The sequence below is a fragment of the Phalangium opilio genome, unplaced genomic scaffold (genome assembly GCF_054372755.1).
Source record: "Phalangium opilio isolate 3A_F unplaced genomic scaffold, DU_Popi_V2 ptg000089l_1, whole genome shotgun sequence".
NCBI classification, from domain to species: Eukaryota; Metazoa; Arthropoda; class Arachnida; order Opiliones; family Phalangiidae; genus Phalangium; species Phalangium opilio.
In genome coordinates this window covers 2,304,640-2,328,954 of record NW_028324194.1, presented here as the reverse complement: position 1 = coordinate 2,328,954, position 24,315 = coordinate 2,304,640, and the positions used below count along the sequence as shown (strand labels likewise).

The 24,315-nt window shown below is 45.0% G+C and overlaps 23 non-coding genes across 23 annotated transcripts; all 23 read right to left on the bottom strand.

The window, feature by feature from the left end:
• Positions 1 to 1,275: 1,275 nt before the first annotated feature.
• Positions 1,276 to 1,357, bottom strand: TRNAS-GCU (transfer RNA serine (anticodon GCU)). The gene has a single exon. It is a non-coding gene; the product is annotated as a tRNA-Ser (tRNA).
• Positions 1,358 to 2,256: 899 nt separating this feature from the next.
• Positions 2,257 to 2,338, bottom strand: TRNAS-GCU (transfer RNA serine (anticodon GCU)). The gene has a single exon. It is a non-coding gene; the product is annotated as a tRNA-Ser (tRNA).
• Positions 2,339 to 2,822: 484 nt separating this feature from the next.
• TRNAS-GCU (transfer RNA serine (anticodon GCU)) lies at positions 2,823 to 2,904 on the bottom strand. Its single transcript has one exon. It is a non-coding gene; the product is annotated as a tRNA-Ser (tRNA).
• Positions 2,905 to 3,803: 899 nt separating this feature from the next.
• On the bottom strand, positions 3,804 to 3,885 carry TRNAS-GCU (transfer RNA serine (anticodon GCU)). Its single transcript has one exon. It is a non-coding gene; the product is annotated as a tRNA-Ser (tRNA).
• Positions 3,886 to 4,369: 484 nt separating this feature from the next.
• Positions 4,370 to 4,451, bottom strand: TRNAS-GCU (transfer RNA serine (anticodon GCU)). The gene has a single exon. It is a non-coding gene; the product is annotated as a tRNA-Ser (tRNA).
• Positions 4,452 to 6,315: 1,864 nt separating this feature from the next.
• TRNAS-GCU (transfer RNA serine (anticodon GCU)) lies at positions 6,316 to 6,397 on the bottom strand. The gene has a single exon. It is a non-coding gene; the product is annotated as a tRNA-Ser (tRNA).
• A 205-nt stretch (positions 6,398 to 6,602) lies between these two features.
• On the bottom strand, positions 6,603 to 6,678 carry TRNAS-GCU (transfer RNA serine (anticodon GCU)). Its single transcript has one exon. It is a non-coding gene; the product is annotated as a tRNA-Ser (tRNA).
• A 7,407-nt stretch (positions 6,679 to 14,085) lies between these two features.
• TRNAS-GCU (transfer RNA serine (anticodon GCU)) lies at positions 14,086 to 14,167 on the bottom strand. Its single transcript has one exon. It is a non-coding gene; the product is annotated as a tRNA-Ser (tRNA).
• Positions 14,168 to 14,372: 205 nt separating this feature from the next.
• On the bottom strand, positions 14,373 to 14,454 carry TRNAS-GCU (transfer RNA serine (anticodon GCU)). The gene has a single exon. It is a non-coding gene; the product is annotated as a tRNA-Ser (tRNA).
• A 205-nt stretch (positions 14,455 to 14,659) lies between these two features.
• TRNAS-GCU (transfer RNA serine (anticodon GCU)) lies at positions 14,660 to 14,741 on the bottom strand. The gene has a single exon. It is a non-coding gene; the product is annotated as a tRNA-Ser (tRNA).
• A 205-nt stretch (positions 14,742 to 14,946) lies between these two features.
• Positions 14,947 to 15,028, bottom strand: TRNAS-GCU (transfer RNA serine (anticodon GCU)). Its single transcript has one exon. It is a non-coding gene; the product is annotated as a tRNA-Ser (tRNA).
• A 205-nt stretch (positions 15,029 to 15,233) lies between these two features.
• Positions 15,234 to 15,315, bottom strand: TRNAS-GCU (transfer RNA serine (anticodon GCU)). The gene has a single exon. It is a non-coding gene; the product is annotated as a tRNA-Ser (tRNA).
• A 1,036-nt stretch (positions 15,316 to 16,351) lies between these two features.
• TRNAS-GCU (transfer RNA serine (anticodon GCU)) lies at positions 16,352 to 16,433 on the bottom strand. Its single transcript has one exon. It is a non-coding gene; the product is annotated as a tRNA-Ser (tRNA).
• Positions 16,434 to 16,638: 205 nt separating this feature from the next.
• Positions 16,639 to 16,720, bottom strand: TRNAS-GCU (transfer RNA serine (anticodon GCU)). The gene has a single exon. It is a non-coding gene; the product is annotated as a tRNA-Ser (tRNA).
• A 205-nt stretch (positions 16,721 to 16,925) lies between these two features.
• TRNAS-GCU (transfer RNA serine (anticodon GCU)) lies at positions 16,926 to 17,007 on the bottom strand. The gene has a single exon. It is a non-coding gene; the product is annotated as a tRNA-Ser (tRNA).
• Positions 17,008 to 17,627: 620 nt separating this feature from the next.
• TRNAS-GCU (transfer RNA serine (anticodon GCU)) lies at positions 17,628 to 17,709 on the bottom strand. Its single transcript has one exon. It is a non-coding gene; the product is annotated as a tRNA-Ser (tRNA).
• A 1,590-nt stretch (positions 17,710 to 19,299) lies between these two features.
• On the bottom strand, positions 19,300 to 19,381 carry TRNAS-GCU (transfer RNA serine (anticodon GCU)). The gene has a single exon. It is a non-coding gene; the product is annotated as a tRNA-Ser (tRNA).
• Positions 19,382 to 20,835: 1,454 nt separating this feature from the next.
• Positions 20,836 to 20,917, bottom strand: TRNAS-GCU (transfer RNA serine (anticodon GCU)). Its single transcript has one exon. It is a non-coding gene; the product is annotated as a tRNA-Ser (tRNA).
• A 1,453-nt stretch (positions 20,918 to 22,370) lies between these two features.
• TRNAS-GCU (transfer RNA serine (anticodon GCU)) lies at positions 22,371 to 22,452 on the bottom strand. The gene has a single exon. It is a non-coding gene; the product is annotated as a tRNA-Ser (tRNA).
• Positions 22,453 to 22,657: 205 nt separating this feature from the next.
• TRNAS-GCU (transfer RNA serine (anticodon GCU)) lies at positions 22,658 to 22,739 on the bottom strand. Its single transcript has one exon. It is a non-coding gene; the product is annotated as a tRNA-Ser (tRNA).
• Positions 22,740 to 23,087: 348 nt separating this feature from the next.
• TRNAS-GCU (transfer RNA serine (anticodon GCU)) lies at positions 23,088 to 23,169 on the bottom strand. Its single transcript has one exon. It is a non-coding gene; the product is annotated as a tRNA-Ser (tRNA).
• A 620-nt stretch (positions 23,170 to 23,789) lies between these two features.
• Positions 23,790 to 23,871, bottom strand: TRNAS-GCU (transfer RNA serine (anticodon GCU)). Its single transcript has one exon. It is a non-coding gene; the product is annotated as a tRNA-Ser (tRNA).
• Positions 23,872 to 24,219: 348 nt separating this feature from the next.
• On the bottom strand, positions 24,220 to 24,301 carry TRNAS-GCU (transfer RNA serine (anticodon GCU)). The gene has a single exon. It is a non-coding gene; the product is annotated as a tRNA-Ser (tRNA).
• Between the last annotated feature and the right edge of the window lie 14 nt (positions 24,302 to 24,315).

Below are 24,315 nucleotides of genomic sequence, written 5' to 3'. Positions count from 1 at the left end.
GGCATTTGTGTTCAAAACAAAACGGACAAAACGACGGAGGCGAGATTCGAACACGCGCGGGCAGAGCCCAATGGATTAGCATTCCATCGCCTTAACCACCCTGTCCTTGATTTAAAACTGGTTTAATTATTTTGCCTGAATTTGTGATTAAAACAATCCGGTTAAAACGACGGAGGCGAGATTCGAACTCGCGCGGGCAGAGCCCAATGGATTAGCAGTCCGTCGCCTTAACCACCCTGTCCTCGATTTAAAACTGGTTTAATTATTTTGCCTGAATTTGAGATTAAAACAATCCGGTTAAAACGACGGAGGCGAGATTCGAACTCGCACGGGCAGAGCCCAATGGATTAGCAGTCCATCGCCTTAACCATCCTGTCCTCGATTTAAAGCTGGTTTAATTATTTTGCCTGAATTTGTGATTAAATCAATCCGGTTAAAACGACGGAGGCGAGATTCGAACTCGCGTGTTTAGGGCCCAATGTATCAGCATTCCATCGCCTTAACCACTCGACCATCCCTTCCGGGATTTAAAGGAGTTTAATCATTTTGACTGCATTTGTGTTCAAAACAAAACGGACAAAACGACGGAGGCGAGATTGGAACACGCGCGGGCAGAGCTCAATGGATTAGCATTCCTTCGCCTCAACCACCCTGTCCTCGATTTAAAACTAGTTTAATTATTTTGCCTGAATTTGTGATTAAAACAATCCGGTTAAAACGACGGAGGCGAGATTCGAACTCGCGCGGACAGAGCCCAATGGATTAGCAGTCCGTCGCCTTAACCACCCTGTCCTCGATTTAAAACTGGTTTAATTATTTTGCCTGAATTTGTGATTAAAACAATCCGGTTAAAACGACGGAGGCGAGATTCGAACGCGCGTGTTTAAGGCCCAATGCGTTAGCAATCCATCGCCTTAACCACTCGGCCATCCCTTCCGATACTCACACGAGTTAAATCATTTTGACTGCATTTGTGTTCAAAACAAAACGGATAAAACGACGGAGGCGAGATTCGAACTCGCGCGGGCGGAGCCCAATGGATTAGCAGTCCATCGCCTTAACCTCCTGTCCTCGATTTAAAGCTGGTTTAATTATTTTGCCTGAATTTGTGATTAAAACAATCCGGTTAAAACGACGGAGGCGAGATTCGAACGCGCGTGTTTAGGGCCCAATGTGTTAGCAATCCATCGCCTTAACCACTCGGCCATCCCTTCCGATACTAACACGAGTTAAGTCATTTTGACTGCATTTGTGTTCAAAACAAAACGGATTAAACGACTGAGGCGTGACTCGAACTCGCGCGGGCAGAGCCCAATGGATTAGCAGTCCATCGCCTTAACCACTCGGCCACCCCGTCCTTGATTTAAAACTGGTTTAATTATTTTGCCTGAATTTGTGATTAAATCAATCCGGTTAAAACGACGGAGGCGAGATTCGAACTCGCGTGTTTAGAGCCCAATGAATTAGCAATCCATCGCCTTAACCACTCGGCCATCCCTTCCTCGATTTAACCGAGTTTAATCATTTTGACTGCATTTGTGTTCAAAACAAAACGGACAAAACGACGGAGGCGAGATTCGGACACGCGCGGGCAGAGCCCAATGGATTAGCATTCCATCGCCTTAACCACCCTGTCCTCGATTTAAAACTGGTTCAACTATTTTGCCTGAATTTGTGATTAAATTAATCCGGTTAAAACGACAGAGGCGAGATTCGAACTCGCGTGTTTAGGGCCCAATGTATCAGCATTCCATCGCCTTAACCACTCGACCATCCCTTCCGGGATTTAAAGGAGTTTAATCATTTTGACTGCATTTGTGTTCAAAACAAAACGGACAAAACGACGGAGGCGAGATTCGAACACGCGCGGGCAGAGCTCAATGGATTAGCATTCCATCGCCTCAACCACCCTGTCCTCGATTTAAAACTAGTTTAATTATTTTGCCTGAATTTGTGATTAAAACAATCCGGTTAAAACGAAGGAGGCGAGATTCGAACTCGCGCGGACAGAGCCCAATGGATTAGCAGTCCGTCGCCTTAACCACCCTGTCCTCGATTTAAAACTGGTTTAATTATTTTGCCTGAATTTGTGATTAAAACGATCCGGTTAAAACGACGGAGGCGAGATTCGAACGCGCGTGTTTAGGGCCCAATGTGTTAGCAATCCATCGCCTTAACCACTCGGCCATCCCTTCCGATACTAACACGAGTTAAGTCATTTTGACTGCATTTGTGTTCAAAACAAAACGGATAAAACGACTGAGGCGAGATTCGAACTCGCGCGGGCAGAGCCCAATGGATTAGCAGTCCATCGCCTTAACCACTCGGCCACCCCGTCCTTGATTTAAAACTGGTTTAATTATTTTGCCTGAATTTGTGATTAAATCAATCCGGTTAAAACGACGGAGGCGAGATTCGAACTCGCGTGTTTAGAGCCCAATGAATTAGCAATCCATCGCCTTAACCACTCGGCCATCCCTTCCTTGATTTAACCGAGTTTAATCATTTTGACTGCATTTGTGTTCAAAACAAAACGGACAAAACGACGGAGGCGAGATTCGAACACGCGCGGGCAGAGCCCAATGGATTAGCAGTCCAACGCCTTAACCATCCTGTCCTCGATTTAAAACTGGTTTAATTATTTTGCCTGAATTTGTGATTAAAACGATCCGGTTAAAACGACGGAGGCGAGATTCGAACGCGCGTGTTTAGGGCCCAATGTGTTAGCAATCCATCGCCTTAACCACTCGGCCATCCCTTCCGATACTAACACGAGTTAAGTCATTTTGACTGCATTTGTGTTCAAAACAAAACGGATAAAACGACTGAGGCGAGATTCGAACTCGCGCGGGCAGAGCCCAATGGATTAGCAGTCCATCGCCTTAACCACTCGGCCACCCCGTCCTTGATTTAAAACTGGTTTAATTATTTTGCCTGAATTTGTGATTAAATCAATCCGGTTAAAACGACGGAGGCGAGATTCGAACTCGCGTGTTTAGAGCCCAATGAATTAGCAATCCATCGCCTTAACCACTCGGCCATCCCTTCCTTGATTTAACCGAGTTTAATCATTTTGACTGCATTTGTGTTCAAAACAAAACGGACAAAACGACGGAGGCGAGATTCGAACACGCGCGGGCAGAGCCCAATGGATTAGCAGTCCAACGCCTTAACCATCCTGTCCTCGATTTAAAACTGGTTTAATTATTTTGCCTGAATTTGTGATTAAATCAATCCGGTTAAAACGACGGAGGCGAGATTCGAACTCGCGTGTTTAGGGCCCAATGTATCAGCATTCCATCGCCTTAACCACTCGACCATCCCTTCCGGGATTTAAAGGAGTTTAATCATTTTGACTGCATTTGTGTTCAAAACAAAACGGACAAAACGACGGAGGCGAGATTCGAACACGCGCGGGCAGAGCTCAATGGATTAGCATTCCATCGCCTCAACCACCCTGTCCTCGATTTAAAACTAGTTTAATTATTTTGCCTGAATTTGTGATTAAAACAATCCGGTTAAAACGACGGAGGCGAGATTCGAACTCGCGCGGACAGAGCCCAATGGATTAGCAGTCCGTCGCCTTAACCACCCTGTCCTCGATTTAAAACTGGTTTAATTATTTTGCCTGAATTTGTGATTAAAACAATCCGGTTAAAACGACGGAGGCGAGATTCGAACGCGCGTGTTTAGGGCCCAATGTGTTAGCAATCCATCGCCTTAACCACTCGGCCATCCCTTCCGATACTAACACGAGTTAAGTCATTTTGACTGCATTTGTGTTCAAAACAAAACGGATAAAACGACTGAGGCGTGACTCGAACTCGCGCGGGCAGAGCCCAATGGATTAGCAGTCCATCGCCTTAACCACTCGGCCACCCCGTCCTTGATTTAAAACTGGTTTAATTATTTTGCCTGAATTTGTGATTAAATCAATCCGGTTAAAACGACGGAGGCGAGATTCGAACTCGCGTGTTTAGGGCCCAATGTATCAGCATTCCATCGCCTTAACCACTCGACCATCCCTTCCGGGATTTAAAGGAGTTTAATCATTTTGACTGCATTTGTGTTCAAAACAAAACGGACAAAACGACGGAGGCGAGATTCGAACTCGCGCGGACAGAGCCCAATGGATTAGCAGTCCGTCGCCTTAACCACCCTGTCCTCGATTTAAAACTGGTTTAATTATTTTGCCTGAATTTGTGATTAAAACAATCCGGTTAAAACGACGGAGGCGAGATTCGAACGCGCGTGTTTAGGGCCCAATGTGTTAGCAATCCATCGCCTTAACCACTCGGCCATCCCTTCCGATACTAACACGAGTTAAGTCATTTTGACTGCATTTGTGTTCAAAACAAAACGGATAAAACGACTGAGGCGTGACTCGAACTCGCGCGGGCAGAGCCCAATGGATTAGCAGTCCATCGCCTTAACCACTCGGCCACCCCGTCCTTGATTTAAAACTGGTTTAATTATTTTGCCTGAATTTGTGATTAAATCAATCCGGTTAAAACGACGGAGGCGAGATTCGAACTCGCGTGTTTAGAGCCCAATGAATTAGCAATCCATCGCCTGAACCACTCGGCCATCCCTTCCTCGATTTAACCGAGTTTAATCATTTTGACTGCATTTGTGTTCAAAACAAAACGGACAAAACGACGGAGGCGAGATTCGGACACGCGCGGGCAGAGCCCAATGGATTAGCATTCCATCGCCTTAACCACCCTGTCCTCGATTTAAAACTGGTTCAACTATTTTGCCTGAATTTGTGATTAAATTAATCCGGTTAAAACGACAGAGGCGAGATTCGAACTCGCGTGTTTAGGGCCCAATGTATCAGCATTCCATCGCCTTAACCACTCGACCATCCCTTCCGGGATTTAAAGGAGTTTAATCATTTTGACTGCATTTGTGTTCAAAACAAAACGGACAAAACGACGGAGGCGAGATTCGAACTCGCGCCTGCAGAGCTCAATGGATTAGCATTCCATCGCCTCAACCACCCTGTCCTCGATTTAAAACTAGTTTAATTATTTTGCCTGAATTTGTGATTAAAACAATCCGGTTAAAACGACGGAGGCGAGATTCGAACTCGCGCGGACAGAGCCCAATGGATTAGCAGTCCGTCGCCTTAACCACCCTGTCCTCGATTTAAAACTGGTTTAATTATTTTGCCTGAATTTGTGATTAAAACGATCCGTTTAAAACGACGGAGGCGAGATTCGAACTCGCGTGTTTAGAGCCCAATGTATCAGCATTCCATCGCCTTAACCACTCGGCCATCCCTTCCGATACTAACACGAGTGAAATCATTTTGACTGCATTTGTGTTCAAAACAAAACGGACAAAACGACGGAGGCGAGATTCGAACACGCGCGGGCAGAGCCCAATGGATTAGCATTCCATCGCCTTAACCACCCTGTCCTCGATTTAAAACTGGTTCAACTATTTTGCCTGAATTTGTGATTAAATTAATCCGGTTAAAACGACAGAGGCGAGATTCGAACTCGCGTGTTTAGGGCCCAATGTATCAGCATTCCATCGCCTTAACAACTCGACCATCCCTTCCGGGACTTAAAGGAGTTTAATCATTTTGACTGCATTTGTGTTCAAAACAAAACGGACAAAACGACGGAGGCGAGATTCGAACACGCGCGGGCAGAGCCCAATGGATTAGCATTCTATCGCCTTAACCACCCTGTCCTCGATTTAAAACTGGTTTAATTATTTTGACTGAATTTGTGATTAAAACAATCCGGTTAAAACGACGGAGGCGAGATTCGAACTCGCGCGGGCAGAGCCCAATGGATTAGCAGTCCGTCGCCTTAACCACCCTGTCCTCGATTTAAAACCGATTTAATTATTTTGCCTGAATTTGTGATTAAAACAATCCGGTTAAAACGACGGAGGCGAGATTCGAACTCGCACGGGCAGAGCCCAATGGATTAGCAGTCCATCGCCTTAACCATCCTGTCCTCGATTTAAAGCTGGTTTAATTATTTTGCCTGAATTTGTGATTAAAACAATCCGGTTAAAACGACGGAGGCGAGATTCGAACTCGCGCGGGCAGAGCCCAATGGATTAGCAGTCCATCGCCTTAACCACCCTGTCCTCGATTTAAAACTGGTTTAAATATTTTGCCTGAATTTGTGATTAAAACTATCCGGTAAAAACGACGCAGGCGAGATTCGAACTCGCGTGTTGAGGGCCCAAAGTATTAGCAATCCTTCGCCTTAACCACTCGACCATCCCTTCCGATATAAAAACGAGTTAAATCATTTTGACTGTTTTGTGTTCTAAACAAAACGGATAATACGACAGAGGCGAGATTCGAGCTCGCGCGGGCAGAGCCAAATGGATTAGCAGTCCATCGCCTTAACCACTCGGCCACCCCGTCCTCGATTTAAAACTGGTTTAATTATTTTGCCAGAATTTGTGATTAAAACAATCCGGTTAAAACGACGGAGGCGAGATTCGAACTCGCGTGTTTAGAGCCCAATGAATTAGCAATCCATCGCGTTAACCACTCGGCCATCCCTTCCTCGATTAAACCGAGTTTAATCATTTTGACTGCATTTGTGTTCAAAACAAAACGGACAAAACGACGGAGGCGAGATTCGAACTCGCAGAGCCCAATGGATTAGCAGTCCATCGCCTTAACCACTCGGCCACCCCGTCCTTGATTAAAAAGTGGTTTAATTATTTTACCTGAATTTGTGATTAAAACAATCCGGTTAAAACGACGGAGGCGAGATTCGAACTCGCGTGTTTAGAGCCCAATGTATCAGCATTCCATCGCCTTAACCACTCGGCCATCCCTTCCGCGATTTAAAGGAGTTAAATCATTTTGACTGCATTTGTGTTCAAAACAAAACGGATAAAAAGACGGAGGCGAGATTCGAACTCGCGCGGGCAGAGCCCAATGGATTAGCAGTCCATCGCCTTAACCATCCTGTCCTCGATTTAAAGCTGGTTTAATTATTTTGCCTGAATTTGTGATTAAATCAATCCGGTTAAAACGACGGAGGCGAGATTCGAACTCGCACGGGCAGAGCCCAATGGATTAGCAGTCCATCGCCTTAACCATCCTGTCCTCGATTTAAAGCTGGTTTAATTATTTTGCCTGAATTTGTGATTAAATCAATCCGGTTAAAACGACGTTGGCGAGATTCGAACTCGCGTGTTTAGGGCCCAATGTATCAGCATTCCATCGCCTTAACCACTCGACCATCCCTACCGGGATTTAAAGGAGTTTAATCATTTTGACTGAATTTGTGTTCAAAACAAAACGGACAAAACGACGGAGGCGAGATTCGAACACGCGCGGGCAGAGCCCAATGCATTAGCATTCCATCGCCTTAACCACCCTGTCCTCGATTTAAAACTGGTTTAATTATTTTGCTTGAATTTGTGATTAAAACAATCCGGTTAAAACGACGGAGGCGAGATTCGAACTCGCGCGGGCAGAGCCCAATGGATTAGCAGTCCGTCGCCTTAACCAGCCTGTCCTCGATTTAAAACTGGTTTAATTATTTTGCCTGAATTTGTGATTAAAACAATTCGGTTAAAACGACGGAGGCGAGATTCGAACTCGCGTGTTTAGAGCCCAATGTATCAGCATTCGATCGCCTTAACCACTCGGCCATCCCTTCCGATACTAACACGAGTTAAATCATTTTGATTGCATTTGTGTTCAAAACAAAACGGATAAAACGACGGAGGCGAGATTCGAACTCGCGCCTGCAGAGTTCAATGGATTAGCAGTCCATCGCCTTAACCATCCTGTCCTCGATTTAAATCTGGTTTAATTATTTTGCCTGAATTTGTGATTAAATCAATCCGGTTAAAACGACGGAGGCGAGATTCGAACTAGCGTGTTTAGAGCCCAATGAATTAGCAATCCATCGCCTTAACTACTCGGCCATCCCTTCCTCGATTTAACCGAGTTTAATCATTTTGACTGCATTTGTGTTCAAAACAAAACGGACAAAACGACGGAGGCGAGATTCGAACACGCGCGGGCAGAGCCCAATGGATTAGCATTCCATCGCCTTAACCAACCTGTCCTCGATTTAAAACTAGTTTAATTATTTTGCCTGAATTTGTGATTAAAACAATCCGGTTAAAACGACGGAGGCGAGATTCGAACTCGCGCGGGCAGAGCCCAACGGATTAGCAGTCCGTCGCCTTAACCACCCTGTCCTCGATTTAAAACTGGTTTAATTATTTTGCCTGAATTTGTGATTAAAACAATCCGGTTAAAACGACGGAGGCGAGATTCGAACTCGCACGGGCAGAGCCCAATGGATTAGCAGTCCATCGCCTTAACCATCCTGTCCTAGATTTAAAGCTGGTTTAATTATTTTGCTTGAATTTGTGATTAAATCAATCCGGTTAAAACGACGGAGGCGAGATTCGAACTCGCGTGTTTAGGGCCCAATGTATCAGCATTCCATCGCCTTAAACACTCGACCATCCCTTCCGGGATTTACAGGAGTTTAATCATTTTGACTGCATTTGTGTTCAAAACAAAACGGACAAAACGACGGAGGCGAGATTCGATCACGCGCGGGCAGAGCCCAATGGATTAGCATTCCACCGCCTTAACCTCCCTGTCCTCGATTTAAAACTGGTTTAATTATTTTGCCTGAATTTGTGATTAAAACAATCCGGTTAAAACGACGGAGGCGAGATTCGAACTCGCGCGGGCAGAGCCCAATGGATTAGCATTCCACCGCCTTAACCTCCCTGTCCTCGATTTAAAGCTGGTTTAATTATTTTGCCTGAATTTGTGATTAAATCAATCCGGTTAAAACGACGTTGGCGAGATTCGAACTCGCGTGTTTAGGGCCCAATGTATCAGCATTCCATCGCCTTAACCACTCGACCATCCCTACCGGGATTTAAAGGAGTTTAATCATTTTGACTGCATTTGTGTTCAAAACAAAACGGACAAAACGACGGAGGCGAGATTCGAACACGCGCGGGCAGAGCCCAATGCATTAGCATTCCATCGCCTTAACCACCCTGTCCTCGATTTAAAACTGGTTTAATTATTTTGCTTGAATTTGTGATTAAAACAATCCGGTTAAAACGACGGAGGCGAGATTCGAACTCGCGCGGGCAGAGCCCAATGGATTAGCAGTCCGTCGCCTTAACCAGCCTGTCCTCGATTTAAAACTGGTTTAATTATTTTGCCTGAATTTGTGATTAAAACAATTCGGTTAAAACGACGGAGGCGAGATTCGAACTCGCGTGTTTAGAGCCCAATGTATCAGCATTCGATCGCCTTAACCACTCGGCCATCCCTTCCGATACTAACACGAGTTAAATCATTTTGATTGCATTTGTGTTCAAAACAAAACGGATAAAACGACGGAGGCGAGATTCGAACTCGCGCCTGCAGAGTTCAATGGATTAGCAGTCCATCGCCTTAACCATCCTGTCCTCGATTTAAAGCTGGTTTAATTATTTTGCCTGAATTTGTGATTAAATCAATCCGGTTAAAACGACGGAGGCGAGATTCGAACTAGCGTGTTTAGAGCCCAATGAATTAGCAATCCATCGCCTTAACCACTCGGCCATCCCTTCCTCGATTTAACCGAGTTTAATCATTTTGACTGCATTTGTGTTCAAAACAAAACGGACAAAACGACGGAGGCGAGATTCGAACACGCGCGGGCAGAGCCCAATGGATTAGCATTCCATCGCCTTAACCAACCTGTCCTCGATTTAAAACTAGTTTAATTATTTTGCCTGAATTTGTGATTAAAACAATCCGGTTAAAACGACGGAGGCGAGATTCGAACTCGCGCGGGCAGAGCCCAACGGATTAGCAGTCCGTCGCCTTAACCACCCTGTCCTCGATTTAAAACTGGTTTAATTATTTTGCCTGAATTTGTGATTAAAACAATCCGGTTAAAACGACGGAGGCGAGATTCGAACTCGCACGGGCAGAGCCCAATGGATTAGCAGTCCATCGCCTTAACCATCCTGTCCTAGATTTAAAGCTGGTTTAATTATTTTGCTTGAATTTGTGATTAAATCAATCCGGTTAAAACGACGGAGGCGAGATTCGAACTCGCGTGTTTAGGGCCCAATGTATCAGCATTCCATCGCCTTAACCACTCGACCATCCCTTCCGGGATTTACAGGAGTATAATCATTTTGACTGCATTTGTGTTCAAAACAAAACGGACAAAACGACGGAGGCGAGATTCGATCACGCGCGGGCAGAGCCCAATGGATTAGCATTCCACCGCCTTAACCTCCCTGTCCTCGATTTAAAACTGGTTTAATTATTTTGCCTGAATTTGTGATTAAAACAATCCGGTTAAAACGACGGAGGCGAGATTCGAACTCGCGCGGGCAGAGCCCAATGGATTAGCAGTCCGTCGCCTTAACCACCCTGTCCTCGATTTAAAACTGGTTTAATTATTTTGCCTGAATTTTTGATTAAAACAATCCAGTAAAAACGACGAAGGCGAGATTCGAACTCGCGTGTTTAGGGCCCAATATATTAGCAATCCATAGCCTTAACCACTCGGCCATCCCTTCCGATACTAACACGAGTTAAATCATTTTTACTGCATTTGTGTTCAAAACAAAACGGATAAAACGACGGAGGCGAGATTCGAACTCGCGCCTGCAGAGTTCAATGGATTAGCAGTCCATCGCCTTAACCATCCTGTCCTCGATTTAAAGCTGGTTTAATTATTTTGCCTGAATTTGTGATTAAATCAATCCGGTTAAAACGACGGAGGCGAGATTCGAACTAGCGTGTTTAGAGCCCAATGAATTAGCAATCCATCGCCTTAACCACTCGGCCATCCCTTCCTCGATTTAACCGAGTTTAATCATTTTGACTGCATTTGTGTTCAAAACAAAACGGACAAAACGACGGAGGCGAGATTCGAACACGCGCGGGCAGAGCCCAATGGATTAGCATTCCATCGCCTTAACCACCCTGTCCTCGATTTAAAACTGGTTTAATTATTTTGCCTGAATTTGTGATTAAAACAATCCGGTTAAAACGACGGAGGCGAGATTCGAACTCGCGCAGGCAGAGCCCAATGGATTAGCAGTCCGTCGCCTTAACCACCCTGTCCTCGATTTAAAACTGGTTTAATTATTTTGCCTGAATTTGTGATTAAAACAATCCGGTTAAAACGACGGAGGCGAGATTCGAACTCGCGTGTTTAGAGCCCAATGTATCAGCATTCCATCGCCTTAACCACTCGGCCATCCCTTCCGGGATATAAAGGAGTTAAATCATTTTGACTGCATTTGTGTTCAAAACAAAACGGATAAAACGACGGAGGCGAGATTCGAATTCGCGCAGGCAGAGCCCAATGGATTAGCAGTCCATCGCCTTAACCATCCTATCCTCGATTTAAAGCTGGTTTAATTATTTTGCCTGAATTTGTGATTAAATCAATCCGGTTAAAACGACGGAGGCGAGATTCGAACTCGCGTTTTTAGAGCCCAATGAATTAACAATCCATCGCCTTAACCACTCGGCCATCCCTTCCTCGATTAACCGAGTTTAATCATTTTGACTGCATTTGTGTTCAAAACAAAACGGACAAAACGACGGAGGCGAGATTCGAACACGCGCGGGCAGAGCCCAATGGATTAGCAGTCCATCGCCTTAACCATAATGTCCTCGATTTAAAGCTGGTTTAATTATTTTGCCTGAATTTGTGATTAAAACAATACGGTTAAAGCGACGGAGGCGAGATTCGAACTCGCGTGTTTAGGGCCCAATGTATTAGCAATCCATCGCCTTAACCACTCGGTCATCCCTTCCGATATTAAAACGAGTTAAATAATTTTGACTGCATTTGTGTTCAAAACAAAACGGATAAAACGACGGACGCGAGATTCGAACTCGCGCCTGCAGAGTTCAATGGATTAGCAGTCCATCGCCTTAACCATCCTGTCCTCGATTTAAAGCTGGTTTAATTATTTTGCCTGAATTTGTGATTAAATCAATCCGGTTAAAACGACGGAGGCGAGATTCGAACTCGCGTGTTTAGAGCCCAATGAATTAGCAATACATCGCCTTAACCACTCGGCCATCCCTTCCTGATTTAACCGAGTTTAATCATTTTGAGTGCATTTGTGTTCAAAACAAAACGGACAAAACGACGGAGGCGAGATTCGAACACGCGCGGGCGGAGCCCAATGGATTAGCATTCCATCGCCTTAACCCCCCTGTCCTCGATTTAAAACTGGTTTAATTATTTTGCCTGAATTTGTGATTAAAACAATCCGGTTAAAACGACGGAGGCGAGATTCGAACTCGCGCGGGCAGAGCCCAATGGATTAGCAGTCCGTCGCCTTAACCACCCTGTCCTCGATTTAAAACTGGTTTAATTATTTTGCCTGAATTTTTGATTAAAACAATCCAGTAACAACGACGAAGGCGAGATTCGAACTCGCGTGTTTAGGGCCCAATGTATTAGCAATCCATAGCCTTAACCACTCGGCCATCCCTTCCGATACTAACACGAGTTAAATCATTTTTACTGCATTTGTGTTCAAAACAAAACGGATAAAACGACGGAGGCGAGATTCGAACTCGCGCCTGCAGAGTTCAATGGATTAGCAGTCCATCGCCTTAACCATCCTGTCCTCGATTTAAAGCTGGTTTAATTATTTTGCCTGAATTTGTGATTAAATCATTCCGGTTAAAACGACGGAGGCGAGATTCGAACTAGCGTGTTTAGAGCCCAATGAATTAGCAATCCATCGCCTTAACCACTCGGCCATCCCTTCCTCGATTTAACCGAGTTTAATCATTTTGACTGCATTTGTGTTCAAAACAAAACGGACAAAACGACGGAGGCGAGATTCGAACACGCGCGGGCAGAGCCCAATGGATTAGCATTCCATCGCCTTAACCAACCTGTCCTCGATTTAAAACTAGTTTAATTATTTTGCCTGAATTTGTGATTAAAACAATCCGGTTAAAACGACGGAGGCGAGATTCGAACTCGCGCGGGCAGAGCCCAATGGATTAGCAGTCCGTCGCCTTAACCACCCTGTCCTCGATTTAAAACTGGTTTAATTATTTTGCCTGAATTTGTGATTAAAACAATCCGGTTAAAACGACGGAGGCGAGATTCGAACTCGCGCGGGCAGAGCCCAATGGATTAGCAGTCCATCGCCTTAACCATCCTGTCCTCGATTTAAAGCTGGTTGAATTATTTTTCCTGAATTTGTGATTAAATCAATCCGGTTAAAACGACGGAGGCGAGATTCGAACTCGCGTGTTTAGAGCCCAATGAATTAGCAATACATCGCCTTAACCACTCGGCCATCCCTTCCTGATTTAACCGAGTTTAATCATTTTGACTGCATTTGTGTTCAAAACAAAACGGACAAAACGACGGAGGCGAGATTCGAACACGCGCGGGCAGAGCCCAATGGATTAGCATTCCATTGCCTTAACCCCCCTGTCCTCGATTTAAAACTGGTTTAATTATTTTGCCTGAATTTTTTGATTAAAACAATCCGGTTAAAACGACGGAGGCGAGATTCGAACTCGCGCGGGCAGAGCCCAATGGATTAGCAGTCCGTCGCCTTAACCACCCTGTCCTCGATTTTAAACTGGTTTAATTATTTTGCCTGAATTTTTGATTAAAACAATCCAGTAAAAACGACGAAGGCGAGATTCGAACTCGCGTGTTTAGGGCCCAATGAATTAGCAATCCATCGCCTTAACCACTCGGCCATCCCTTCCTCGATTAACCGAGTTTAATCATTTTGACTGCATTTGTGTTCAAAACAAAACGGACAAAACGACGGAGGCGAGATTCGAACACGCGCGGGCAGAGCCCAATGGATTAGCAGTCCATCGCCTTAACCATCCTGTCCTCGATTTAAAGCTGGTTTAATTATTTTGCCTGAATTTGTGATTAAAACAATCCGGTTAAAACGACGGAGGCGAGATTCGAACTCGCGTGTTTAGAGCCCAATGAATTAGCAATCCATCGCCTTAACCACTCGGCCATCCCTTCCTCGATTTAACCGAGTTTAATCATTTTGACTGCATTTGTGTTGAAAACAAAACGGACAAAACGACGGAGGCGAGATTCGAACTCGCGCGGGCAGAGCCCAATGGATTAGCAGTCCATCGCATTAACCACTCGGCCACCCCGTCCTTGATTAAAAACTGGTTTAATTATTTTACCTGAATTTGTGATTAAAACAATCCGGTTAAAACGACGGAGGCGAGATTCGAACTCGCGTGTTTAGAGCCCAATGTATCAGCATTCCAACGCCTTAACCACTCGGCCATCCCTTCCGCGATTTAAAGGAGTTAAATCATTTTGACTGCATTTGTGTTCAAAACAAAACGGATAAAAAGACGGAGGCGAGATTAGAACTCGCGCGGGCAGAGCCCAATGGATTAGCAGTCCATCGCCTTAATCACTCGGCCACCCCGTCCTTGATTTAAAACTGGTTTAATTATTTTGCCTGAATTTGTGATTATAACAATCCGGTTAAAACGACGGAGGCGAGATTCGAACTCGCGTGTTTAGACCCCAATGTATCAGCATTCCATCGCCTTAACCACTCGGCCATCCCTTCCGGGATTTAAAGGAGTTAAATCATTTTGACTGCATTTGTGTTCAAAACAAAACGGATAAAACGACGGAGGCGAGATTCGAACTCGCGCAGGCAGAGCCTAATGGATTAGCAGTCCATCGCCTTAACGACGCGGCCACCCCGTCCTTGGTTTAAAACTGGTTTAGTTATTTTGCCTGAATTTGTGATTAAAACAATCCAGTTAAAACGACGGAGGCGAGATTCGAACTCGCGTGTTTAGAGCCCAATGTATCAGCATTCCATCGCCTTAACCACTCGGCCATCCCTTCCGGAATTTAAAGGAGTTAAGTCATTTTGACTGCATTTGTGTTCAAAACAAAACGGATAAAACGACGGAGGCGAGATTCGAACTCGCGCAGGCAGAGCCTAATGGATTAGCAGTGCATCGCCTTAACGACTCGGCCACCCCGTCCTTGGTTTAAAACTGGTTTAATTATTTTGCCTGAATTTGTGATTAAAACAATCCAGTTAAAACGACGGAGGCGAGATTCGAACTCGCGTGTTTAGAGCCCAATGTATCAGCATTCCATCGCCTTAACCACTCGGCCATCCCTTCCGCGATTTAAAGGAGTTAAATCATTTTGACTGCATTTGTGTTCAAAACAAAACGGATAAAAAGACGGAGGCGAGATTCGAACTCGCGCGGGCAGAGCCCAATGGATTAGCAGTCCATCGCCTTAACGACTCGGCCACCCCGTCCTTGGTTTAAAACTGGTTTAATTATTTTGCCTGAATTTGTGATTAAAACAATCCAGTTAAAACGACGGAGGCGAGATTCGAACTCGCGTGTTTAGAGCCCAATGTATCAGCATTCCATCGCCTTAACCACTCGGCCATCCCTTCCGGGATTTAAAGGAGTTAAGTCATTTTGACTGCATTTGTGTTCAAAACAAAACGGATAAAACGACGGAGGCGAGATTCGAACTCGCGCGGGCAGAGCCCAATGGATTAGCAGTCCATCGCATTAACCACCCTGTCCTCGATTTAAAACTGGTTCAATTATTTTGCCTGAATTTGTGATTAAAACAATCCGGTTAAAACGACGGAGGCGAGATTCGAACTCGCGCGGGCAGAGCCCAATGGATTAGCAGTCCAACGCCTTAACCATCCTGTCCTCGATTTAAAACTGGTTTAATAATTTTACCTGAATTTGTGATTAAAACAATCCAGTTAAAACTACGGAGGCGAGATTCGAACTCGCGTGTTTGGGGCCCAATGTATTAGAAATCCATCGCCTTAACAACTCGGCCATCCCTTCCGATATTAAAACGAGTTAAATCATTTTGACTGCATTTGTGTTCAAAACAAAACGGATAAAACGACGGAGGCGAGATTCGAACTCGCGCGGGCAGAGCCCAATGGATTACCAGTTTATCGCCTTAACCACCCTGTCCTCGATTTAAAACTGGTTCAATTATTTTGCCTGAATTTGTGATTAAAACAATCCGGTTTAAACGACGGAGGCGAGATTCGAACTCGTGCGGGCAGAGCCCAATGGATTAGCAGTCCGTCGCCTTTAACCACCCTGTCCCCGATTTAAAACTGGTTTAATTATTTTGCCTGAATTTGTGATTAAAACAATCCAGTAAAAACGACGGAGGCGAGATTCGAACTCGCGTGTTTAGGGCCCAATGTGTTAGCAATCCATCGCCTTAACCACTCGGCCATCCCTTCCTCGATTTAACCGAGTTTAATCATTTTGACTGCAATTGTGTTCAAAACAAAACGGACAAAACGACGGAGGCGAGATTCGAACTCACGCGGGCAGAGCCCAATGGATTAGCAGTCCATCGCCTTAACCACTCGGCCACCCCGACCTTGATTAAAAACTGGTTTAATTATTTTACCTGAATTTGTGATTAAAACAATCCGGTTAAAACGACGGAGGCGAGATTCGAACTCGCGTGTTTAGCGCCCAATGTATCAGCATTCCATCGCCTTAACCACTCGGCCATCCCTTCCGCGATTTAAAGGAGTTAAATCATTTTGACTGCATTTGTGTTCAAAACAAAACGGATAAAAAGACGGAGGCGAGATTCGAACTCGCGCGGGCAGAGCCCAATGGATTAGCAGTCCATCGCCTTAACCACTCGGCCACCACGACCTTGATTAAAAACTGGTTTAATTATTTTACCTGAATTTGTGATTAAAACAATCCGGTTAAAACGACGGAGGCGAGATTCGAACTCGCGTGTTTAGCGCCCAATGTATCAGCATTCCATCGCCTTAACCACTCGGCCATCCCTTCCGGGATTTAAAGGAGTTAAATCATTTTGACTGCATTTGTGTTCAAAACAAAACGGATAAAACGACGGAGGCGAGATTCGAACTCGCGCGGGTAGAGCCTAATGGATTAGCAGTCCATCGCCTTAACGACTCGGCCACCCCGTCCTTGGTTTAAAACTGGTTTAATTATTTTGCCTGAATTTGTGATTAAAACAATCCAGTTAAAACGACGGAGGCGAGATTCGAACTCGCGTGTTTAGAGCCCAATGTATCAGCATTCCATCGCCTTAACCACTCGGCCATCCCTTCCGGGATTTAAAGGAAATAAGTCATTTTGACTGCATTTGTGTTCAAAACAAAACGGATAAAACGACGGAGGCGAGATTCGAACTCGCGCGGGCAGAGCCCAATGGATTAGCAGTCCATCGCATTAACCACCCTGTCCTCGATTTAAAACTGGTTCAATTGTTTTGCCTGAATTTGTGATTAAAACAATCCGGTTAAAACGATGGAGGCGAGATTCGAACTCGCGCGGGCAGAGCCCAATGGATTAGCAGTCCAACGCCTTAACCATCCTGTCCTCGATTTAAAACTGGTTTAATTATTTTACCTGAATTTGTGATTAAAACAATCCTGTTAAAACTACGGAGGCGAGATTCGAACTCGCGTGTTTAGGGCCCAATGTATTAGAAATCCATCGCCTTAACAACTCGGCCATCCCTTCCGATATTAAAACGAGTTAAATCATTTTGACTGCATTTGTGTTCAAAACAAAACGGATAAAACGACGGAGGCGAGACTCGAACTCGCGCGGGCAGAGCCCAATGGATTAGCAGTCCATCGCCTTAATCACTCGGCCACCCCGTCCTTGATTTAAAACTGGTTTAATTATTTTGCCTGAATTTGTGATTATAACAATCCGGTTAAAACGACGGAGGCGAGATTCGAACTCGCGTGTTTAGACCCCAATGTATCAGCATTCCATCGCCTTAACCACTCGGCCATCCCTTCCGGGATTTAAAGGAGTTAAATCATTTTGACTGCATTTGTGTTCAAAACAAAACGGATAATACGACGGAGGCGAGATTCGAACGCGCGCGGGCAGAGCCCAATGGATTAGCAGTCCATCGCCTTAACCACCCTGTCCTCGATTTAAAACTGGTTCTATTATTTTGCCTGAATTTGTGATTAAAACAATCCGGTTAAAACGACGTAGGCGAGATTCGAAATCGCGTGTTTAGGGCCCAATGTATCAGCATTCCATCGCCTTAACCACTCGGCCATCCCTTCCGGGATTTAAAGAAGTTATGTCATTTTACTGCATTTGTGTTCAAAATAAAACGGATAAAACGACGGAGGCGAGATTCGAACCCGCGCGGGCAGAGCTTAATGGATTAGCAGTCCATCGCCTTAACCACCCTGTCCTCGATTTAAAACTGGTTAAATTATTTTGCCTGAATTTGTGATTAAAACAATCCGGTTAAAACGACGGAGGCGAGATTCGAACTCGCGCGGGCAGAGCCCAATGGATTAGCAGTCCGTCGCCTTTAACCACCCTGTCCCCGATTTAAAACTGTTTTAATTATTTTGCCTGAATTTGTGATTAAAACAATCCAGTAAAAACGACGGAGGTGAGATTCGAACTCGCGCGGGCAGAGCCCAATGGATTAGCAGTCCGCCGCCTTTAACCACCCTGTCCTCGATTTAAAACTGGTTCAATTATTTTGCCTGAATTTGTGATTAAAACAATCCGGTTAAAACGACGGAGGCGAGATTCGAACTCGCGCGGGCAGAGCCCAATGGATTAGCAGTCCGTCGCCTTTAATCACCCTGTCCCCGATTTAAAACTGGTTTAATTATTTTGCCTGGATTTGTGATTAAAACAATCCAGTAAAAACGACGGAGGCGAGATTCGAACTCGCGTGTTTAGGGCCCAATGTATTAGCAATCCATCGCCTTAACTAACTCGGCCATCCCTTTCGATATTAAAACGAGTTAAATCATTTTGACTGCATTTGTGTTCAAAACAAAACGGATAAAACGACGGAGGCGAGATTCGAACTCGCGCGGGCAGAGCCCAATGGATTAGCAGTCCATCACCTTAACCACCTTGTCCTCGATTTAAAACTGGTTCAATTATTTTGCCTGAATTTGTAATTAAAACAATCCGGTTAAAACGACGGAGGCGAGATTCGAACTCGCGCGGGCAGAGCCCAATGGATTAGCAGTCCGTCGCCTTTAATCACCCTGTCCCCGATTTAAAACTGGTTTAATTATTTTGCCTGAATTTGTGATTAAAACAATCCAGTAAAAACAACGGAGGCGAGATTCGAACTCGCGGGTTTAGGGCCCAATGTATTAGCAATCCATCGCCTTAACCACTCGGCCATCCCTTCCGATATTAAAACGAGTTAAATCATTTTGACTGCATTTGAGTTCAAAACAAAACGGATAAAACGACTGAGGCGAGATTCGAACTCGCGCGGGCCGAGCCCAATGGATTAGCAGTCCATCGCCTTAACCACTCGCCCACCCCGTCCTCGATTTAAAACTGGTTTAATTATTTTGCCTGAATTTGTGATTAAAACAATCCGGTTAAAACGACGTAGGCGAGATTCGAACTCGCGTGTTAAGAGCCCAATGTATCAGCAATCCATCGCCTTAACCACTCGGAAATCCCTTCCGCGATTTAAACGAGTTTAATCATTTTGGCTGCATTTGTGTTCAAAACAAAACAGATAAAACGACGGAGGCGAGATTCGAACTCGCGCGGGCAGAGCCCAATGGATTAGCAGTCCATCGCCTTAACCACCCTGTCCTCGATTTAAAACTGGTTCTATTATTTTGCCTGAATTTGTGATTAAAACAATCCGGTTAAAACGACGGAGGCGAGATTCGAACTCGCGTGTTTAGGGCCCAATGTATTAGCAATCCATCGCCTTAACAACTCGGACATCCCTTCCGATATAAAAACGAGTTAAATCATTTTGACTGCATTTGTGTTCAAAACAAAACGGATAAAACAACGGAGGCGAGATTCGAACCCGCGCGGGCAGAGCTTAATGGATTAGCAGTCCATCGCCTTAACCACCCTGTCCTCGATTTAAAACTGGTTAAATTATTTTGCCTGAATTTGTGATTAAAACAATCCGGTTAAAACGACGGAGGCGAGATTCGAACTCGCGCGGGCAGAGCCCAATGGATTAGCAGTCCGTCGCCTTTAACCACCCTGTCCCCGATTTAAAACTGGTTTAATTATTTTGCCTGAATTTGTGATTAAAACAATCCAGTAAAAACGACGGAGGTGAGATTCGAACTCGCTCGGGCAGAGCCCAATGGATTAGCAGTCCGTCGCCTTTAACCACCCTGTCCTCGATTTAAAACTGGTTCAATTATTTTGCCTGAATTTGTGATTAAAACAATCCGGTTAAAACGACGGAGGCGAGATTCGAACTCGCGCGGGCAGAGCCCAATGGATTAGCAGTCCGTCGCCTTTAACCACCCTGTCCCCGATTTAAAACTGGTTTAATTATTTTGCCTGAATTTGTGATTAAAACAATCCAGTAAAAACGACGGAGGGGAGATTCGAACTCGCGTGTTTAGGGCCCAATGTATTAGCAATTCATCGCCTTAACATCTCGGCCATCCCTTTCGATATTAAAACGAGTTAAATCATTTTGACTGCATTTGTGTTCAAAACAAAACGGATAAAACGACGGAGGCGAGATTCGAACTCGCGCGGGCAGAGCCCAATGGATTAGCAGTCCGTCGCCTTTAACCACCCTGTCCCCGATTTAAAACTGGTTTAATTATTTTGCCTGAATTTGTGATTAAAACAATCCAGTAAAAACGACGGAGGCGAGATTCGAACTCGCGTGTTTAGGGCCCAATGTATTAGCAATCCATCGCCTTAACAACTCGGCCATCCCTTTCGATATTAAAACGAGTTAAATCATTTTGACTGCATTTGTGTTCAAAACAAAACGGATAAAACGACGGAGGCGAGATTCGAACTCGCGCGGGCCGAGCCCAATGGATTAGCAGTCCATCGCCTTAACCACTCGCCCACCCCGTCCTCGATTTAAAACTGGTTTAATTATTTTGCCTGAATTTGTGATTAAAACAATCCGGTTAAAACGACGTAGGCGAGATTCGAACTCGCGTGTTAAGAGCCCAATGTATCAGCAATCCGTCGCCTTAACCACTCGGAAATCCCTTCCGCGATTTAAACGAGTTTAATCATTTTGACTGCATTTGTGTTCAAAACAAAACAGATAAAACGACGGAGGCGAGATTCGAACTCGCGCGGGCAGAGCCCAATGAAATAGCAGTCCATCGCCTTAACCACGCTGTCCTCGATTTAAAACTGGTTTAATTATTTTGCCTGAATTTGTGATTAAAACAATCCCGTTAAAACGACGTAGGCGAGATTCGAAATCGCGTGTTTAGGGCCCAATGTATCAGCATTCCATCGCCTTAACCACTCGGCCATCCCTTCCGGGATTTAAAGGAGTTATGTCATTTTGACTGCATTTGTGTTCAAAACAAAACGGATAAAACGACGGAGGCGAGATTCGAACCCGCGCGGGCAGAGCTTAATGGATTAGCAGTCCATCGCCTTAACCACCCTGTCTTCGATTTAAAACTGGTTAAATTATTTTGCCTGAATTTGTGATTAAAACAATCCGGTTAAAACGACGGAGGCGAGATTCGAACTCGCGCGGGCAGAGCCCAATGGATTAGCAGTCCGTCGCCTTTAACCACCCTGTCCCCGATTTAAAACTGGTTTAATTATTTTGCCTGAATTTGTGATTAAAACAATCCCGTTAAAACGACGTAGGCGAGATTCGAAATCGCGTGTTTAGGGCCCAATGTATCAGCATTCCATCGCCTTAACCACTCGGCCATCCCTTCCGGGATTTAAAGGAGTTATGTCATTTTGACTGCATTTGTGTTCAAAACAAAACGGATAAAACGACGGAGGCGAGATTCGAACCCGCGCGGGCAGAGCTTAATGGATTAGCAGTCCATCGCCTTAACCACCCTGTCCTCGATTTAAAACTGCTTTAACTATTTTGCCTGAATTTGTGATTAAAACAATCCAGTAAAAACGACGGAGGCGAGATTCGAACTCGCGCGGGCAGAGCCCAATGGATTAGCAGTCCGTCGCCTTTAACCACCCTGTCCTCGATTTAAAACTGGTTCAATTATTTTGCCTGAATTTGTGATTAAAACAATCCGGTTAAAACGACGGAGGCGAGATTCGAACTTGTGCGGGCAGAGCCCAATGGATTAGCAGTCCGTCGCCTTTAACCATCCTCTCCCCGATTTAAAACTGGTTTAATTATTTTGCCTGAATTTGTGATTAAAACAATCCAGTAAAAACGACGGAGGCAAGATTCGATCTCGCGTGTTTAGGGCCCAATGTATTAGCAATCCATCGCCTTAACCACTCGGCCATCCCTTCCGATATTAAAACGAGTTAAATCATTTTGACTGCATTTGAGTTCAAAACAAAACGGATAAAACGACGGAGGCGAGATTCGAACTCGCGCGCGAGGAGCCCAATGGATTAGCAGTCCATCGCCTTAACCACTCGCCCACCCCGTCCTCGATTTAAAACTGGTTTAATTATTTTGCCTGAATTTGTCATTAAAACAATCCGGTTAAAACGACGGAGGCGAGATTCGAACTCGCGTGTTTAGAGCCCAATGATTAGCAATACATCGCCTTAACCACTCGGCCGTCCCGTCCTCGATTTAACCGAGTTTAATCATTTTGACTCCATTTTGTGTTCAAAACAATCCGGTTAAAACGAGGGAGGCGAGATTTGAACTGGCGCGGGCAGAGCCCAATGGATTAGCAGTCCATCGCCTTAACCACTCGGCCATCCCGTCCTCGATTTAAAACTGGTTAAATTATTTTGCCTGAATTTGTGATTAAAACAATCCGGTTAAAACGACGTAGGCAAGATTCGAACCTGCGTGTTTAGAGCCCAATGAATTAGCAATCCATTGCCTTAACCACTCGGCCATCCCTTCCTCGATTTAACCGAGTTTAATCATTTTGACTGCTTTTTTGTTCAAAACAATCCGGTTAAAACGAGGGAGGCGAGATTCGAGCTCGCGTGTTTAGCGCCCAATGTATTAGCAATCCATCGCCTTAACCACTCGGCCGTCCCGTCCTAGATTTAAACGAGTTAAATCATTTTGACTGCATTTGTGTACAAAACAAAACGGATAAAACGACGGAGGCGAGATTCGAACTCGCGCGGGCAGAGCCCAATGGATTAGCAGTCCATCGCCTTAACCACTCGGCCACCCCGTCCTTGATTTAAAACTGGTTTAATTATTTTGCCTGAATTTGTGATTAAAACAATCCGGTTAAAACGACGGAGGCGAGATTCGAACTCGCGTGTTTAGAGCCCAATGTATCAGCATTCCATCGCCTTAACCACTCGGCCATCCCTTCCGGGATTTAAAGGAGTTAAATCATTTTGACTGCATTTGTGTTCAAAACAAAACGGATAAAACGACGGAGGCGAGATTCGAACTCGCGCGGGCAGTGCCCAATGGATTAGCAGTCCATCGCCTTAACCACCCTGTCCTCGATTGAAAACTGGTTCTATTATTTTGCCTGAATTTGTGATTAAAACAATCCGGTTAAAACGACGGAGGCGAGATTCGAACTCGCGCGGGCAGAGCCCAATGGATTAGCAGTCCATCGCCTCGGACACCCCGTACTTGATTTAAAACTGGTTTAATTATTTTGCCTGAATTTGTGATTAAAACAATCCGGTTAAAACGACGGAGGCGAGATTCGAACTCGCGTGTTTAGAGCCCAATGATTAGCAATACATCGCCTTAACCACTCGGCCGTCCCGTCCTCGATTTAACCGAGTTTAATCATTTTGACTCCATTTTGTGTTCAAAACAATCCGGTTAAAACGAGGGAGGCGAGATTTGAACTCGCGCGGGCAGAGCCCAATGGATTAGCAGTCCATCGCCTTAACCACTCGGCCATCCCGTCCTCGATTTAAAACTGGTTAAATTATTTTGCCTGAATTTGTGATTAAAACAATCCGGTTAAAACGACGTAGGCAAGATTCGAACCTGCGTGTTTAGAGCCCAATGAATTAGCAATCCATTGCCTTAACCACTCGGCCATCCCTTCCTCGATTTAACCGAGTTTAATCATTTTGACTGCTTTTTTGTTCAAAACAATCCGGTTAAAACGAGGGAGGCGAGATTCGAGCTCGCGTGTTTAGCGCCCAATGTATTAGCAATCCATCGCCTTAACCACTCGGCCGTCCCGTCCTAGATTTAAACGAGTTAAATCATTTTGACTGCATTTGTGTACAAAACAAAACGGATAAAACGACGGAGGCGAGATTCGAACTCGCGCGGGCAGAGCCCAATGGATTAGCAGTCCATCGCCTTAACCACTCGGCCACCCCGTCCTTGATTTAAAACT